General features: G+C 53.9%; 1 protein-coding gene across 1 annotated transcript in view; it reads left to right on the forward strand.

Annotated features, from left to right (window-relative positions):
- The window catches only part of LOC311233336 (serine/threonine-protein kinase PAK 3), a 123,771-nt gene that overhangs the window by 115,494 nt on the left and 2,067 nt on the right, over nucleotides 1-6,210 (forward strand). The gene's annotated exons all lie outside the window — the stretch shown is intronic.

A 6,210-nucleotide genomic window follows, 5' to 3' on the forward strand; every position in this document is an offset into this window, starting at 1 on the left:
CGAAGACTCTTTCTGCTCCTGCGTGATGTACATCCTCATCGTATTTCTTTATAATCAGCTCTGTGACCTTGTGTCGGCTGTTCAATACGATCGGGTATTTAATGTCATTCGGTAGATTGGGGGCTCTGCGTAGGCGACCACCCACTCTGATGAGGGTATGAGCGTCGCTCTCGGGGGCCAGGTGAATTAATCTGCTGTCGGATGGGACGGGCTTTCCTCCCTGTAGACAGGCCAATTCATCGGGGAACGAGTCTCTCTGGGCTCGCTGCAGTAGAAGCAATTCTGCTTCCTCGTAGTTAGCTGCTGACATATCAGCGGGGGACTTGCACTCCGGGTGGTACCGCAGGAATGTTCTTTGTTGTGCACTCTCTATGGACGTGCAATCGTCTATGTTAGGGTCGGTGGAGGCTACGGTGCTCAATCCACAGAACACAGACTTCTTATTTTCCACCTCCTCTGGACTTGCTTCCCTCGGGATAGGCATGGGCCACTGTCCTTCCGGGAGTCTTAGGAATGCGGGGCCGTCACTGTAGACATTGCGACGGGTGAGGTCATCCAGGGGCATCCCCCGGGTGATGACGTCAGCTGGGTTCTGTTTTGTATCAACGTAGCGCCACTCTGTTTCTCCGGTTAACTCTTCGGTTAAGTCTTGAATCTCGGTGACTCTGACTCCCACGAAGACTTTGTACTTGCATGAGTCCGATTTGATCCAGGCGAGTACCGTCGTGGAATCTGACCACAGGATTGTTCTAGACACCGGTATGGTGAGCTCACGTTGGATGAGCGTGGCTAGGTGCGCTCCGGCTAGGGCTGCGCAGAGCTCTAGACGTGGGATAGATTGTTGCTTGCGTGGGGCTATTCTCGAGCGGGCGAGGACAAATGCTGTGTAGATCTCTCCCCCCTGGTCTTGGGCCCGCAAGTAGGCTACTGATCCGTATGCGACCTCTGAGGCGTCACTGAAGACGTGTAAGTCCATTTTACATGTCTCTGGCCTCACCGTGGGTGGGAAGTAGCTTCGGCGCATATTAACGCCTGGGAGTGAGTGGAGCTCCATCTCCCACTCTCTCCAGGTGGATGCAAGGTGTGCGGGAATAGGGTCGTCCCAGCCCTGGTCCTTGTCCCACAATGCTCGTACAATCATTTTTGCCCTGGTGGTGTACGGTAGAATACATCCTAGCGGGTCATATTGTCGGGCGAGTGTTGTGTACACACTCCGTCTGGTGGTCGGCGCCGCCGCCGGCCTTCCCTGCTCCGTAGTCAGGGGCTTGTGTCTGTAGTGAAGCGAATCTGTTTTGAATCGCCACACCAATCCCAGGGTCATCTCCTGGGCTTCTCCCGGGATTGTAGCCATCCAGGTCTCGCTGCTGGCTGCCTTGCCCTCGGAGAAGAGGCTGCGCAGTACTTGCGGATCGCTGCTGGCCCACTGCCTGAGATCAAAGCCGCCTTTGATCAATGAGGCGCGGAGTTTAATCAGGAGAGCCTCGGCTTCTTCCTGGGTTGAAAGGCTTTGTAGACAGTTGTCTACGTAGAAGCTGTTCTTTACGCTGTGTCGGACCTCTTCGTCCGCTGCTGGGTCCTCTGCTACATGTTTCTGTAGTGCAAATGTCGCACAGCAGGGGCTGCACGTCGTTCCGAAGGGGAGGACTTCCCATTGGTAGATGGCTGGGTGCTCATCTCCTGGCTTCTCTCTCCATAGGAACCGTAACAGGGGCTTGTCCGCCTCTACTAATCTCACCTGCAGGAACATTCCTTTAATGTCCCCGCTGATGGCCACCTTTTCCTGGCGGAAGCGGAGTAGAACGCCGAGTAGGGAGGGGCCGAGTGTGGGACCGGGCAGTAACTCTTTATTCAGATTTTGGGATCCGATCTGGTAGCTGCAGTTAAATACTATGCGGTCTTTACCGTTGTGATGGACCTTGTGGTGGGGCACGTACCACGATTCAGTGGTCTGGTCAGCCTCTTCAATGTCCATCTTTGTGACGTGTCCCGCCGTGATGAGCTTCTCAATCTCAGCGCGGTATACACTCTCTTGGGCGGGGTTCTTGGCTAAGCGCCGCTCCGTGTTCAGCAGGTACCGTTCTGTGGCGTCTGTCTTGGCGTGGAAAGTAGGCATTCCTTCTCGCCGCAGGAGTGGCGTGGCGTATCTCAACACGCCGTTGACCGGGACTCTCTTGGTCCCTGTCTCGAGGAGGTGAATGGCGTAAATGTCATCTTTAGAGCGAATGTCTTTCTTTCCGTTCTTAAAGGGCATTTGTTCCAAGGTCCATAGCCGCTCTACGTGTTGCAGGAGTGCGGTTTCTCCCTCTGTGACTCGGGAGTGGAGACATCTAGTGGCTGTACTTCGGTTGAGAGATTTGGCGAGCGGGCCTTGGAGAGTCCATCCCAAACGGGTCTCGACTGCTGCAGGACAGCCTCGGGGTCCGGTATGAACCCGGTCTATCGGGACAATGAGGTCTGCATGGTCGGAGCCTATCAACAGGGTCGGCATAGCATTGTCTATGAGCGGGATCGGTAACTTGCGCAGATGTGCATATTTCTCCATCAGCTTGGCGACGGGGTATGTGTACCGCGACAGTCCTATTTCTTGGCTGGTGAAAGCGTCTGCAATCTGGTACCGTCGCTCAGGCTGGCCGCTTGCTGCGATAGAGAATGAGACATTCTCGCCCTTTATCGTCTTCAAATCTCGTCTTATTGTCCGAATTGTCATTTGGGTTTCGCTTCCCCGCAGCCCTAGCTGGGCCGCAGCGGAGGCGAGCAGCAGGGTCTTCTCTGACCCGTCATCGAGGACGGCGTAAGTGTCCAGGACTTTATTCTGGTAGCTTAGTGTCACACGCACTACTTTTAGGAGTACTCGGGCTCCACTGCTGCTGGCGGGATCGATGTACATGACGCTCGCTTTGCGGCTGGATGGTGCAGGTGAAGGGCGCCGTCTGTTACTGTCGTGAAGTATGTCCAGATGGGCTCCATCGCACTTGGTGCACCTTTTCTTTAAGCGGCATTCGGCTGCCATGTGTGAGCGCGCACAGCGAAAACAGCGCTTGTTGGACTTTATCCATTGACCTGCTTCCTCCGCGTTCAGCTTGGGGAAGGAGTCACATTGCGCTAGTCAGTGTTCTTTCTCACAGTAGGGGCACACTATCTTCCACTTCTCCGTTCTGGAGGGGGTACTGTGGCTCCTGCTGCTCGGTACTGACTCCGATTGGTGCATCACAGTCACCGATCTTCTTCCATCATTTAGTCGTCTGGTTCCTTCTCTGGAGCCAGGGGTGCTCCGTCCGAATGTATCTAGCCGTAGGCTGCTGACTTCTCTCGCCAGGAAGTCTGCTAGATCGAGGAGGTTCGGTTCGGGGCCATTCGGGTCTCTGTGGTCCCTCTGCCGCCTAAATCGCTCCTGACGAGCGGGCGGCAGCTTCTCCAGGATCCTTTCCACATTTGAGTTGGCGTAAAGTTCATGCCTCCCCTTCTCTCTTTGCGCTCCCAACATCCCTACCAGGGACTGCACTCTGATGGACAGGTCGTCCAGTGCTCGATTGTCTATTGCTGGGGGTAAGCGGTCGATGTGTCGGATCTCCTGGATCACGTAATCCCATATGCGCCCATACCTCTGGTCCAATGCTACCAGCGCTGCTGTGTATGGGGTGGTGGAAGTTGCGTAGGCGAGCGCTATATTATGTGCGCGGAGTACCTTTAAGTGCTTCAGTAGGATGGCGTATTTGTGGCGTTCATCCAATACATCCACCAACATGGTCTCCAGACACATGCGGAGTTCTGTATACTGGGCCCGGTTCTCTTGGGTGAAGTCGGGTACCATAGGCGTGCCAATGTATGACGCTGACTGTGGATACATCGGCGAGCGTTGGGGGAGAGGCCTCCTAGGCGAGTCTCCTCCCGCTCCTTGGTATGGGCTGGTACCGGCAGTGTACCATGGCCCGCTTGTCCAGGTGCTGTTCCTCGGTGCGGGTCGTGCGTCGTGCTCACCCGGGTATAGAGTCGGGGGTCTGTAGCGCAGCTCCGCGGGAGTATAGCCTGGGCTGTACCGGGCCTCCTGGTCCGGTAGAGTACTGTGCTGTCGTCGGGCGTGGTTCTCCTCCTCTTCCTCTTCGTCTTCAGTTAGGTCATCCAGTGCTTGTAGTCTCTGGTTTAGCCTCTCCACAGGATATGCTGCTCCTTCCCGGTTGCTAGGTCTCGCTTGGACCGGTGGGGGGAGGTGGTCTGTGGGGGGTATAGACCTCGTCTGTTGGTCAAGTTCAGGGTTGTTTACTCGGCTAGGGGATGCCGCCCTGGAGGTGTGTCTAGACGAGTTCCTGGAGCCTCTGGCGGAGGGAGAGGGTGTTGTCCGTCTGATCAGCTGTTCTATTAGTTGCGACTGCTGTCTGTCGCGCGCTGCGTCCCGTTGAGCACCGGCTCGTTCTCGGGCCACATTCTCTTCCATCTGAATGCGTCTTATTTCTAGACGTATCTGCTCGTGTTCGCTTCGCTGCTGGATCTGCAGTCGGTCGCGTTCAGCAGCGGCGTTCAGGCTGATGAGGAAGGCCTGCTGTAGGGTCCTCTCTGCCTCTGGAGAAGGCGGTTGTATAGGGGAGCCTTCCCTCGGGGTACTCCTTGCGGAGCCTTGGAGTTCTATCTCCACGGTGCTCTCCCCGTCTTCTTCCGTGCCGAGTTCTCTCTCGGTAGCGTTGTATTCCTCCCGGGACTCATCGGGGACTACTTCTTCAGTACTGGCGGGGTGTGAAGTCATGTCTGGTTCCCACTGGTCCCCACCGTGAACTTGGTCAGTTACATTAGAGCCCGTAGGGGCCTCTATGGTCGGGGTAGTCTGGGCGTTGGGGTTAGACATACTTTTACTTTCTAGTTTTACCGCGTTTACTGTTAGTAGAAGACTAGGTTGTTGACTGACAGCGTAAGCCTCTAAGTACTGAGGGAGCCGTCGTTCGCGCTGCGGGCGTTGGTTAGGAGGATCGTTTCGTGGAGTGTTCATCATAGGCCATTTCAATATTAATAACACTATATTAATATTACACTAATTACCATCCGGCTCGAAGGACCAATTTTAACTGAGGGGTACAATTCCCTGACTGTATTACTAGATATGATACTTACTACCACTACCTTTGTACTTAATATTCGGCCACCCAGTACACGGCATAAATATATTATCATAAACACTCTCACGTAGATGAAACGGATCCAACACAAATGTACGAAGTCGAAACAGGTCTTTATTTCTACACAGCGATGGTGTGTAGAACAAGCACTTAATCACTTAATTACATTTATGAATTGAAATAGTATGCACTTTTATGGCAAAGAGTATTCGTCGGTATATCAATAGAGAATGTCCAATCTCTGAAGGCGCAGGTGGTAAATATACGACCTGGAATAGTTAAGGAATAACAGCAATGATACTTTAATGATTATATACTAGATACACTAGAGGGGGTTAATCCGGTCGCTTGTAAGCCGACAGGAGTAGGAGGGGGGGGGGGGTAGAATCCGGCTGCCTCGTCCGGCCAAGGGTATCCCAGGTGAACCCACTGTAGTGCCGTTCAATGCGCCGGCGATCCTTGGACCACAGATGAAAGCAGGTGGACTCTTTGTGGGCCGGCTCTCTCCGGTCCACGGGGGAGAGACGTGAAGCGACCTCGTCTTGCAGAGCGTCTCCTCACCTTGCGTCCTCTCCAGGGGGGGGGGTTCCAACACACGGCAGTGTCGGGGGTCTTTATCCATGGAATAATCAAAGTATACAAAGCATAATCCGTGCCTGGGAAGGCGGGCTGTCGTCGGTAGAATAATCCGGTATACAGGTCCACTCGCTCGTCGGCTCTGGGGCTCCTCGGGTGCAGCTTCACATGGGGTCAACCACCCTGGGTAAGCAGCCAGTTCTCTGCCCGAAACGATGGGGTACTGACTACGGTAGTATTCTCACCGCACGAAGCACTATATATTAACAGACTATTATTAGCTTAATAGACTACGTCCAACTCGACGATATAGTGCCAAATATGACTATTCAAATATTAATATACACGATGTCTCAATACCGATGGTAGGCGAACTTGGCCTTACTCCCACACGTGGCGTCGCGGGGAGGCTTTACGTCTGTGACTCTATTGGAGGGTAAGAAACTGGACTGAAAAGAAAGTCCTACTTTAGTAGCGCAGTATATATACGCACTATGAACAAATAGTCCCATTAGTGGTGCGGTAGCCA

The sequence above is a fragment of the Notolepis coatsorum genome, assembly GCF_963971535.1.
Source record: "Notolepis coatsorum genome assembly, chromosome: 8".
NCBI classification, from domain to species: Eukaryota; Metazoa; Chordata; class Actinopteri; order Aulopiformes; family Paralepididae; genus Notolepis; species Notolepis coatsorum.